This window comes from Lemur catta, chromosome 17 (assembly GCF_020740605.2).
Source record: "Lemur catta isolate mLemCat1 chromosome 17, mLemCat1.pri, whole genome shotgun sequence".
NCBI classification, from domain to species: Eukaryota; Metazoa; Chordata; class Mammalia; order Primates; family Lemuridae; genus Lemur; species Lemur catta.
In genome coordinates this window covers 44,335,711-44,349,133 of record NC_059144.1, presented here as the reverse complement: position 1 = coordinate 44,349,133, position 13,423 = coordinate 44,335,711, and the positions used below count along the sequence as shown (strand labels likewise).

General features: G+C 41.2%; 1 long non-coding RNA gene across 1 annotated transcript; it reads right to left on the bottom strand.

Annotated features, from left to right (window-relative positions):
• Positions 1 to 758: 758 nt before the first annotated feature.
• Positions 759 to 12,197, bottom strand: LOC123622692. The gene is made up of 3 exons (XR_006729603.1): positions 12,143 to 12,197; positions 2,100 to 2,314; positions 759 to 881 (listed from the first exon to the last, which is right to left on the bottom strand). It is a non-coding gene; the product is annotated as an uncharacterized LOC123622692 (long non-coding RNA).
• Positions 12,198 to 13,423: the final 1,226 nt, after the last annotated feature.

Genomic DNA, 13,423 nt, shown 5'->3' with positions numbered 1-13,423 from the left:
AGAAGGCCAGTCATCTGCTTAGACTCTCCAGCTAGAAGACAGAAGAGCCAGGATTCCAATGGAGACAGAGGGGCTGCAGGCCCTGTCAGCTACACACCACGTACCTCTCCATAAGTCACCACAATGGCGAGTTTATGAGCATTTGTGTATTTGCCGTTCCCCTTCTTCCCTCCACACTAGAATACAGGTGCGGTGAGAGCAGGGCCGTGTGTATTTCGGTTTGCTCCTATACCGAGGATGCTTGGCTCATAGATCACAGTAAACACTCATCAGAGAACTTCCTTACTTTCTGGAATAAAATATTCCAGACTGATCTTTTACTCTACCTGCCCCAGTCCTGGAATCATTTATTTCTTCAAGAAGTCCTAGTTTGTTTCAGTAGAGAACGAGGTTGAGAGAACAAGGTTGGCTCTAGGTTTGCTTATCGCTACTGGGATGTTATAGCTTCTAGACGTGCTCAGCTTCAGAGCTGGGAAATGTGTGTGTGTGTGTGTGTGTGTGTGTGTGTGTGTGTGTGTGTGTGTGTGTGTGTGTGTGTGTGTGTGTGTGTGTGTGTGTGTGTGTGTGTGTGTGTGTGTGTGTGTGTGTGTGTGTGTGTGTCAGGGCCGGGGGGAGCGGGGAGAGAAGAACGGAGCGGGGAGAGAAGAACAAAGCAAAAGTAGTAAAATGCAAACACTCGAAGCATCTGTGTAAAGAGTAAATGGGAATTCTTTTACAGTTCTTGCAACTTTTCTGAAATTATGTCAAAATAAGTTAAAAACACAGGCAGCTTAGCGAGGCGGTTCAGAACTGGAGGCAGGTAGATTTGGCTGAAATCCTGGCTCCTCCACGGTGTAACACTCGGGAGGTGACTTTGACCCTCTGTGCTTGAATTTTCTCATCTGTAAAACAGGGATAATGATCACAATGTACTTCATGGAGCTGTTGAGAGACTAAGTTGAAACAACATGTTAAAACTCTTAGAAGCTGCGTAGCACATTGAGTCCTCAATAAACATCAGGTGGTTAAAAACACACCAGCATTTCTCAGCTGTGACGGGAGACACATCATTTCAGATTTCTGGCTGGTGGAAAAAGGGAAGGTCAGGTCTGCACGGCCCACAAGCCCACAGGCCTCCGGCCAGCTGGAGCCGCTCCTCGCCCTGGCAGGGCCTGTGCCTTGGCCCCTAGACTCCGCAAACACTGACCCAGCCTTCAGTATATCTATCACCTGCCGCACCTCACTTTCCACCTCCACTTTGCACCTCCTGGAATCGACTAAATTTCTCCTTTGGTCTTTAGGGAATCTTGTTATATTTTACTAACAAACTTGATTAGGGCGACTAACATCTATTGGGCATGTCCCAGGCCCTTTTCAACAACGTGCCTCAGCTATTGTTCACACGGCCTTGCCGCCAAGGAGCTGGGAACCTTCCCATTTTTTTAAGAAGTGTAGAGAAGGTAAACATCTTGCTCAGGGAAACACAGCAAGCAGAAAAGTTGGACTGAAACCCCGGCCCATCTGACTTCCCAGCCTTTGCTCATTTCTCTACACTTTGTGGCGCTCCAAGAACCTAAATGGGTCAGTAAATGAATCTATCAGTATGTATTTAGGATAAGCCTGTTGAATAACTTTGGCTGAAAGCCAAGTTTCCATTTATGATTCAGCCCAATTTGTTGAGCTTTTTCTAATCTCCCGGATTGGACATTGACCCAAATGACATAATCACTTATTGCTTCTCCGTGATTGTCCTGTCCTGCAGAACCTCCTTTACCAGCAATAAGATATTTGCATAACTCTTAATCATCGGGATGTCTTGCAGCTGGGCCTTCCATGCAGCATCAACCCCCAAGTACCAACGCTTTGGAATTAATTAGAAGATTTGCACAGAGGCAACATCTCCCTTCCAAATTTGTTGTGCCTTTGTAAAAATGAGTATGTGACACCTTTTGCACACACTGAGTGGAAAGGTGAAGTGATGGAGATGTCCCAGATTGTGGAATAAAAGAGATCAGGAAGAAAAAATCAGTAGGAAGCCAAGAGTTGACGACACAGACTTGAAAAAACAAATGCTTTGCTTTTGCATTTGCATTTGTTTTCTTTTTAATAAATCCATTTACCCTTTCAGTTCACTTATTGTTAGGGAACTTCTTCGGTTACAATTTGCCCATGTCTCTTTCCAACAGGTGAAATCTTATCAGAGGCCGGTAGATATCCCCTGGATTGTGTCAACACCAATCGATTGGTGACAGCTGCCGGGAACACAGTATGGAGAAGCATTCTAAAGTTGGGTCTAGACGTAGCAGGAAAAGAGGGTCACAATCTGCCAACGGTGCTGGAAGAGATACAAAGCTTTTATTTTACATTTGCCCATTCTATACATAATATATTCTGGATACCAAACTTATAAATCTGTAAAGAAAATAGCTTACATTTATTAAGCACTGTGTGTTTGGCCCTATAGTAAGTGTATTACATTGACTTTTTTCAGCATTTTATTAAGGATGCCTATATACCAATCACGAGTTATATACAAGATGGATTTTTGAGGTACACAGGCAAATAACTTTCATTACTCGTAATGCGTATGTTTACAATTATCTTCTGGTAATATTAGGTTTGGTTTATTTTTTTTTAATTACTGGTGCTGTTGAATTTACTTCATAAATTGAAATTTCAAAAGGGTGATGATAAAATAATAAGAGAATGATATTTCATGAGGCAAAGAAATTGGCAAAAATCATGAAATGGCAAAAAACTGGCTGCAAATTAAGAATTGGTAGACTCTAACAGCCCCATGATGAGGCGTGAGTGGACTCTCCGTGCTCCAGGTGAGAGAGCCGAGGCTTGGAGGTAGTAATACACTCAAGGTGCACAGGTGACATGGGCTGAGAATTGCACCCAGGATGTCTGGCTGTGGACATCAGACACTAAAGTGACCACTGAGGGGGCCCAGGTGATCCCTACCTTCCGGTGGTCACATCTTTGTGTAGACCCCTCCCCTTGAGTGTGGGCAGGGCCTGTGACTTGAGTCTAACTAATAGAATGCGTCAAAGGTGATGGGAAGTCACTCAGAGATTAAGGCTCAGAAGATTGTGACATCCGTCGGGCTTTGAGGACACAGGAGGCTGTATTGAGAAGGCCGCACGACAGGGGACAGAAGGCTGCCTGCTTTGGAAAAGGGGAAGTCCGAAAATAAGGACCCTAAAGGTCCTATCAGCACCAGGCATTAATTTATCCAGCAAATAAATGTCCGCCAAGCCCTTACTTTTTGACAGGCTCCTCATACTTGTTAAACAACAAAGGAATCCTGTCCTCATATTACGAGAGTTGTTTCTTATTCCCACCTAGACATTCTCTGTTCTTCACAGAAGGGGACGAGCTCATGCCACCTTTTTTGCTGGGCTTTATTTGTACTTCTTTAGTACCTAAAATTGTAGGAAATTTTCTGAGATCATTGTTCTCAAATACTTTTAACATTTTTAATTCCAGGGACCTCGCAACTATAGGATAACTCCATATATGAATTGTCCCACTTGTCATTGAAAATGAAAAAATGAAAGAAGGGAATAAAACGTGAAAGTGAATAAAAACAGAGGCACTGATGTTTTGGAGACATCACTGAAATGGTTTTGGGTTTTCATTAAATGACAGAGGCAGAGTATTTGTTCACATGAACAGCTAAAATCATAAAGATGGAGGCTGCAAAGGTTAGCTCCTGGTTGCTTTCTAAGGGAACAGTGTTAGCTAGATCAGAAAAAATAAAACAAATATATGTCGCCACTGGGTTCTGAATGACAGATTCCCGACACTAATTCCATCTTTTTTTTTTTTAAGAGCTTCCGGAAAAAGAAGCTGAGTCTGACTTTGGACAACCATTAAGTCAATTTGCCAATTCTTTCCAAGGTTCACTAGCAAGTGACCTGGAAAAGAATTTATATTAAGACTTTAAAAGTGTACAAGTTCCGGAAGAGCTTAAAATAGTTAACTCATCAACTAAACCAAAATGAACTTGGGATAAGCTTGTCTAGCATGTTCCTTGTTGGGACCAGAAAAAAAAAAAAATTAGAAAACAACTTCATTTGAAGAGAGGACAATTCAGCTGTAAAGGTCAATATCAAACCTCTTAGATAATGAATGACTGTGGCAGTTATTCATATTTTGGCAGATCTGATGAAATCACATTTTAATCCTAAATTTCTAGACGACTTTGATCGAGAGATCTTGGGAGCTTGCAAAGTCACACTGATCTAAATCGAACTGGGTAACTTGCCTTCTTTTCCTATTTTTAAAAGTTTTTAGATTATCTGTACCTTAAAATTAGTCATAAAACTATACTGGCATGAAGAAGACTGGCTACATAATTTGCAGGGCCCAGTACAAGATGCAAATGAAAAGCTTATTAAATATATCTATATGTATAAAAAAATGTAAGATAGTGGCAGCAAAGCATTAAACCCAGAGCAGGGTCCTTCTAAGCATGGGGGCTCCCAAGTGACCAACCACGTCAGGTGCCATGCCCACTGAGCCAGCCTTGACATGCATGGGCATGCAGATGTTGCACCCCCCACTTTAATTTATGGTTACTGGTTTATTCAGATTTTTTTCCTTTGGGGTCAGTTTAAGTAATTTACTTTTTTTCTAGAAAATTGTCAATCTCAGATTTATAACCCTAATGGCACATAGTTGCTCAGTGTAGTCCTGATGATTTTTAAAATATCTACTATAATTGTAGAGGTTTTTGTTTTACCCTTAGTAGTATCTTTATGTTCTCTGTATCTCAACAAAAGCCTATGATTTTAGTTCTTTCAAAGAACAAAGCTTTGGTTTTTCTCTTTTCATTTCATTAATTGATGTTTTCATGTCTATTATTTCTTTACTTTTTTTGTTTATCCTTCTTTATTCCTTGATTTCTATCATCTTAGAAATTAAAAATAGGGCTTAAATATCTTTCTCTTCAAAAATCATTAGTTTGAAAGACATAGTTTTAGTTCCCAAATTTTGGGTACAAATCATGTAAATTAGCAAGGAGCAAGAGCTTGATGATGACAGAAGAGGTTAGCAACCATGACGCCAATCCCAGCAGCAGCTGTTTGTATAAAACTGTCCTCAACATGTTGCCCCAGCTTCCAAATTCATGCTGACTCCTTTCAGCTGACAAATGCCCTTAGCCTGACAACTGCTCACACAACACATGGATATTACTTAGGTGCAAAATTTCCCCTTTAAATATAAACAAAAAATAAATTTTTTAAAATAACCCTTTTAAAATGCTTAATGAGAATTATTGAATTCACAGCTGTGAGTGAACTTTCAATAAAATTTCATTTACAAAAACAGGTGGCCAGCCACCATTTGTCAATTTGATTTTTTTTTAAACATTGCATAAAAATATTTATCTTGACTAGTGAGGTTTTTGGCACTCCCTTGAAGTTTGCACCCAGAGCGAGTGCCTCGCTGGCTCTGGTGAGACACACAAGTTGCACAGGAAGCGCCGGGAGAAGGAAGCCGGGAAATGGCTAAGTGACTTTCGCCCAGCCCTGGCTTGTAACTTACGTGATTCTAATTCCAACTTCAGCAAAATGCCACAAGAGCATAAATTGTGGGCTTTAGGATTCAAACCTTTGAATGGCAAAGATGTAAACTAGAAGAACAGAATTATTTTATCTGAAAATAACTCACCCCATAACAATAACATTTATTCAATAAGCATTTATAGAGCACTTATCATAAGCCATTCATTGTGCTAAGCACATTACATTGTTATCTCTTGTAACTCCCTCAACAACCTCATCAAACAGGTGCTATTTTATCCCCACATTTTTTTAAAAGGACGCTTAGAGATGGTAGCTGGCTAGAAAGTGGTAGATGTGGGCTTAAAATCCAAGTCTTCCTTGGGCTGATGCTCACTGAGCACCCAATCAAATGGCTTGTAACTGCATTAACTGAGCAAGATGCTTCATTCTCCAAGTCTTCATTTCTTCACAAAATGAGACAAGAATGCCCTTTCCCATTCTGGTTCTACTCACTGGAATACAAGAAGATAAAATGAAGCCAGCTGGTATAGAAACAATGTAAGCTACTAATATTAGTTATCTATTGCTGTGTAAGAAAATATGAAAAACTTGATGGCTTAAATGAATTTATCTTCTATAACTTCTGAGAGCCAGGAATTTTAGGTGTGGCTTAGCCGGGTATTTTTGGCTGGGAGTCCCTCATGGGGTTGCTGTCCAGGTGTTGACTTGAGCTGCCTTCATCTGAAAGCTTGCCGGGGGCAGGAGAACACCTGCCATGGGCTCTCTCAGGGGCTGACAAGCTGCTGACTGTTGGTCGGAAGCCCTAGTTCCCCACCACGTGGGTCTCCCCATGAGGCTGCTTGAGCATATTCCCAACACAGCTGGCCTCCCGCTGAGAGTGAGTCAAGAAAGTCCAGCACCCCCTCTAGATCAGGGTGGCATTTAGGGCCTTAACCTAAAGTGACAGTCAGCACTAGTGGCACTTAGGGCCAGATAATTAATTCCTCATTGCAGAGAAGCTGTCCTGTGCATTGTAGAATACTTAGTAGCACCCCTGGCCTCTACTCACTAGATGCTAACAGCGCCCTCCCTCAGTTGTGACAACCAAAGATGTCAGCAGACATTGCCAAATGTCCCCTAGGGAGTGATATCACCCCTGGTTAAGAACCAATATTCTAGATCTCTCTCTCTCTCTAGAATTTTTCTCTATTGAGATGTCATTAAAATATATTGCCAAATTTCAAGTGTGAGATGCAAACTCCATTTATTAAAATGGGAATTTTTTAAAGGAGTATGTATTCATTCCATAAACATTTATTGTCTCTCTGGAGACCTATATACACAATTTTTAAAATGCCTACATTGGCAGTTATGAATTTTTCAAGATATGTGGGAATGAGTTATTAATTATTGGAGATTAAAATCTGCATTATGGATTAGCAAAGGAACAAAGAATTGGCTTGCAAGGCTAGATTGCGCTGACCAAATTGTGAACCGTAGGAGCAAGTGAGTTAATTGTAACAAAAGGTGCAGTTTACAGAATGCATTCCATTTACCCAGTTCAGAAGGAATTTCACCTGTCTTGAAGCAAAGCTAGGGAATGTATAAATTTCCATGCCAGTGTTGAAATTGCTTGGGGGATCTATTCATTACTAAAGTATTTACCTTGCAATACAAATGGTTCCCATGGATCTTGTATCAGCACTAAGAAAGCCAACTGAGAAAAATGACTTCTGGTCATGATATTACTGCTAAAACCATGTTGTTGGTAATTCAGTTGTAGACAATGTCTTTGGGAAACACATTTGTCTCAACAAGTTAATGCATTTTTATACATTATTAAATAATAAGGCAGCTTCTGATTAATGGGGTACCTGTGTTATGGGGGAAAAAACTTCCCTGCCTACCACTAATGCAATTTATTTGAACATATAGCTGGAAACCCCTCAAATTTCTAGTAATTTCTGACAACTTGTAGTAAGTTAAAGCACCAAGCTGAGTCATAAGGGCTGGACATTCAGTCTAGCTGTTCACATAAATTTTGGACACCATGAGAGCAGGAGCTCAGGTAGTCTTATTCTCAGCTACTTTGCCAGAACCTAGCCTAGTACCTGGTACATAGTAGGTGCTCAAAAATCTTTGCTGAATAAATGAATGATCTTTAAAAGTTCATTAGCATCATTTCCTAGAAGACTCATAAGAAATGTAATTCTGGAATGGATGTGAAATCCTGTTTTGTACCCTCCACCATGTTCCAAATAATCTTTTAACACCTTTTGATATAAATACCTGAATCATCAGCTCACTCTTTGACGTCGAGAATTGGTTAGATTTTGCACTGTGCTTGAACTTTGACCTTCGACGCTCCTGGGCCAAGCTGCTGGCCCAATCCTTGACTTATAGCTCGTGTGAGGATGAGTGGGGAGCCTGCCAGATTTTACCAAACCAAAGGGGAATTTTTCATCATAGGCCTGAGCATTTGGAATCCTGAACATGCATTCCCAGAGCTCTTCAAGATCACCAAGTTCACTGTTCCTCCAATCTAAACTGACTGTATGCTGGACTTCCCAGAAGTGTTAGAATGTCACCAAACTTTATGAAACATTCAAAGGAGTAGCTTTGCTATGTATTAATAATAAAAGAATTAATAGCAAGGGGAGTGATTGATAATACACACTGAGAATTTTTATGCCACCCATGTGGCTAAGTTTGTCATAAGCATTATCTCACTTTCATCTTGCCTTCGATCATGAGCTGTGACCTAGGTTTATCACCCAGGGTTTTTTCAGACGAGGAGATAGAAGCTTAGAGAGGTTAAGAAATGTGCCACAGGCCACAGAGCTAATAAGAGTTAGACCTGGTCTTTGAACCCAATGTTCTTTTTCACCCCAGAGGATAGGCTCACAACCACTATGATTTATGTCCCCAAATGAGTATCTGAAAACAAACAAATAAACAGACATGAAAATAGTATAGGCATCAGATAAGTTTACGTTCAAAGCTAAAAGGTATGGAAAGAAAAGTTGCCTCGACTTACTGCTACAAGCAGTCCTCACTTTAAATGGTACCACGATACATGAGACCCTGCCTCCCGCCCTTTGCATGGTTCCATGGTGCCATGGTCTGAATGTTGGTGTTCCTCCCAAATTCATATGTTGGAACCTAGTGCCCAATATGATAGTATTAAAAGGTGTGGCTTTTGAGAAGTGATTAAGTCTTGAAGGATCCACCCTTACAAAAGAAGCTCAAGGGAGCTCCCTTGCCCCCTCCACCATGGGAGGACACAAGAAGGCGCCATGGCTGAAGCAAAGAGTGGGCCCTCGCCAGACACTGGGTCTGTTGATGCCTTAATCTTGGACTTTCCAATGTCTCAAACTATAAACAACACGTACTAACCCATTGCTCAAGCAAAGAAAAGAAGAGACCTAGGGACAGAAACCACAAGGCTGTATTGAACTCCCCTGCTGAGTTTTGTGTTGTTTTGTTTTTTTGGGTTTTTTTGCCTAAGTATGTAAGTCAAGGGTCTCTAGATGTACCGATGAGGTATTTTCTCCCACACGTTTGGTTCATGGCCCAGTTACAAACCCCCTGATTTCAATTATGGACCAGGAATCACTGTTCCCAACAGGGGTTGTGATAAAATTACCGAGTGAACTCATCAGGAACTCTGTGTACAGCAAAAAAAAAACCGTCAAAACAAGGAAAAAAAATGACCTCCTATATATGGGGCCAAAATTCCTTCCTATGAGCCCTTTATCACAAGATGTATTACCTACTTTCTCATCAGCCACACCCTCCACTGGTACTGGATTGGAACTGTGGGATTCACAGTGTCACACATTTGGGAATAATTTATTTTTTTTATGCTAATAATTTTGAGAAAGACTAAGAAAAACAACCCAAATTAAGAAAACAAAACAAAAAAAAACAATTGGCCAACAGTAAGTGGTAGAGAAAATGGAGGAGAAACTTGAAGGGAAGCAAAGTAACTACTTTGAGAAACAATTCCATAAAAACCAAACACAATGTCTCGCTGGGTTGGAGATTTTTTTGTGTCAGACAGAATAAGCATCTAAAGGCTCAAAAAGATTCTAACTTGACAGTAATAATATTCCTCTGGAAAAGGACTAATGATACACTGCTACACACAGGAAACTCTGAGGCCGACTTTCCAAAGCCGGTTGTCATCTGCAATGAACAGGGAGATGGTTGGGTAATGTCACGGTGTCTTGTGCTATTTCTCAAACACAAATTGGGATAATTACCGAATATTTTGGTGGGTGTCCTCAAGCAAGGAATGGGCTGCATACACAGCTGGCTCCTCCAAGGAAGCCCTATAACATCCTTCCTGGTTTCCAGAACACCAAGATTCCTTTGCCTTTCCTTCTCCCTGCACACCTGGGCCAACTCTGTAATTCCGTGTGGGGAGAGGAATTCATTCTTGACCTGGCGATGGTAAGTTCACAGGATGAATGTGCCAGATGAACATCCCTGCACTGTCTCATTCTCCTTAGCTGCTGGCTCTGCAAACCACCAGGGATGACGCAGGCCTTACCAAAATGCACCCCACAGCATTGCCTCGAGGACCTTCTGCTAGGCTGCTTTCAGTGAGGGACCATTTTAAAGACATGTTTCCCTTCCTTTCTTCTCTGAGTGTTTTTATTTGACTTTCAGACACATATTGGCAATAATTAAAACACACATCAATATTTTCTGGGGCAGAAAAGTTAGAAGGTGCCAGTTTGAACTAAGTCTCTCCTGTATGTCCCTTCTTCAAATGTCATAATCTTTCCCAAATCCCACGCTGCTAAAGACATTACCAGGGTACATTTTCACATTATTAAAAATAAAGGGTGACCTATTTCCTTAAACTAAAGATGTCCAGGCCAAGAATAGTACCCTGACATATCTTACGAACCATTTAAACAATATTAAACACACCCATGCACACACACACACACACACACACACACACACACACATATTCTCTTTTCTCTTGATCCAAATTTCTAGACTACTTATTTATTAAGAAGAAAATAACCCAATAACCAAAATCACTACGAACACATTTTAACTCCAAAAACACAAAGAGCATAATACACTAAAAATAATTAAAGCATCAAGTTGACATGAATCTAAACAGTTTTATATATTCAGAAAACTGGTACCTAAAAAGGAAGTGCAACCACCCTGTGACACAGGTACTTTCATTATCCCCATTTTATAGATGAAGAAACCAAGGCACAGGCAGAAGTGACCTACCTGAAGCTATACAGCAAGTAAGTGACAAGCTGGGGCTAAGACCCTGGCAGTTGAACTCCAAAACTACACACATAATGACTGTATTATGATGCATTACTCCAGAAAAGTGGTACATGAAAGAATTCATTGAGTACCTACTATGTGCCTCTTACTGTGCTTAACTCAGGGGCTGTAGTATGGGAAGCTCAAGCAGACACAGTCCTGGCCCCCAGGGAACTCCTAGTCTCCCAACCAGGAGTCACGCAAGGAGCTGTGAGTGTCTTAGTGGGGCTTTGTTGCAATTAGGGGTGGAAGTTTTTGGTCTTTAAGAGTGGCTCCTACAGAGACCCATGGATAGGATACCCTCCTTTGAGGATGACATTTCAAAGAGCATCTGATTTGCCCAAATTCACATACTGTTTGAAAAACATGCTCTTCTCAGTTCAAAATTTCCCTTTTGGGATCTCAGTGCACACACTGGATCTCCTTCCCATTTCTCCGGTGGTTTTTAGGACATGGGAGGTGACATCCCTCCCTTCACAAGCCCCAAAATAGCCAGGATCCAATTAACCAGCTACAGAATGGAACCCCCTAAATTTATCAAGTGCGTAAAAGTCAAGTATATAAACTCCAGAAATCTTGGGAATTGTTTAGCCTGAGAAGAATCTAAGGGATAAGTTCTTTTATTAATGAAGCCATAAAATGTATACTCCCTTAACTGATACTCATCTTAGCTGTGTTGGGACTGTTTGAATTAGGATCCGACTTTCACAGGGCCTATAAAAATGGTTGAGACCTGGAAAAAAAATAGTTTCTAATGTATGAAAAGAAAACATGAAAATCACATGTAATAGATGTTTAACTAAATATCTACAAAGCAGAAAACTATGCCCTTAATCAACTGTTAATCAAATTAGTTCATACATATATATGTGTGTGTGCATATATTTATGTGTGTGTGTGTAAATATGACTTAGTGGTGATGTCGTTGAAATTAAGTCTGTTGCAGTATGTGATTGAACATTCCAGATATAAGAAGAACCTGAGTTTGAAGAAAAAAAATTTGTGAAAAATAGTAAGGAGGTCTAAAATTGAACTGTATGTTGGATGAGGCATCTGAAATGCAACCCAAAGCAATTATTTTATCTTTGCTATTCAGAAAGAAGAACAAAGATAAAATAATTCATCTGATTTTTTTTTATTTCTTTAAGTTAATTGTCTGAATCGAGCAGCCCAATTTCCATGGTAGCATCCTCTTGGATTCAGGCCCCAGGTATTTATCAAGCGCCTACACTGTTGGATGACGGTCACATTCCTCTTCAAGGCTTAAGCCTAAACATCTTCAAAGCCCTTCTGGGTCTACTCTGCACCAAGAGACAGAGAAAAAATCAACGGCGTCTCCTTACCTGATTTCTATGGCAAGAGACAACATGACCTGGTCTTCCCTGGGGAGGAATGTTGCCTGCATCTGAGAGTGAACCCAGCCCTGTGAACCCGCTAACCTCCCACTTCCCTCCCTTCCTCGGAGTGATTCAGAGGGAGACCTGCTGTGTCAGTTGCCCTGCCCGGGTTTGGTGAGCCCGGTAAGCAGGCAGCCTGCCCTCTGATGTGTCTAGACACAGAAATGATTCACAAGGGCCCTCTCTGGAGCTCCTTTGAGGAGCGCTGGAAACCTCAGGAGGAAGCAGGCTTCCTTCAGGGTCCCGGCTGCACAAAGCAGACCTCCCCAGTTACTCCCTCCTTTTCATTCCCTGCAGGAACTAGGTGATGAATCACCAGCTTGAAAGATCCTGTTCATTCCTTCCTAAGAAACAAAAGAAAACTTTCAAGCCCCATTTCAAAAAGGAACCAAGCCCCATTCTCCCTAACCATACCTATTTACCTATTCATCTTGCCACAGTTCAGAAAAGATTTACGTTATGCAGACAAGTACTAATGTGGTTTTCATCCGTAAACACACTTCTCCAGTCTCCTGTACATTTCTAGAACAGAGGATCTTGGCCTGCGGGGTGAGGGGGTAGGAAAGACCTATGAACCCCTGAAAGACCATTGAAACGCGGGTGTATGTGTGCATGAACATCTTTCAGGAGAGGGCTCAAAGCTGGGGGCTCACAAGTTGGGAATCTCCAGCTCTCCAAATTGAGCTCTTAGGCCTTTGATTTGTTCTGAGAACCAGCGCTATTCTACATATTCGTTTAATCCTCCCAACCATGTTATGAGTTGACACCACTATTTCCACCATCTCTGTCTTGTCAACCCCAAATTTACCAACCAGTAAAAGTGGTACAACCAAGAATCCAACCCAGGTACCCTTGTTCTAGCATTTGTGTGCCTCACCCCTGCCCAGCTGAAATGAAAACAGGTGAAGTGACTAATTTCTATTCATTTTAGCTGTGCCTAGTCTGAGTGAGAAATTATGAAGAAAAAGTGGATTCGACAACAACAAAATACTGCATTTCCTGATCTGTTCCTTGATCCAACCAGCAGAACATTGGGCAGATTTCCCTATGCTTTATAGAGGCAGGGCTCTTGTAACAACTCAAGAGCAAGAGCTTCCTTTGAATTCATCTAACACCCCCAGAAACTGTCTCCTCCCTTGAGACTTCAACGATCACAAACAGAAATACTGCATCTCTCCACTAAGTCATTTTGCAGAGAACACATGCTTCACAGGGACACACGCAACT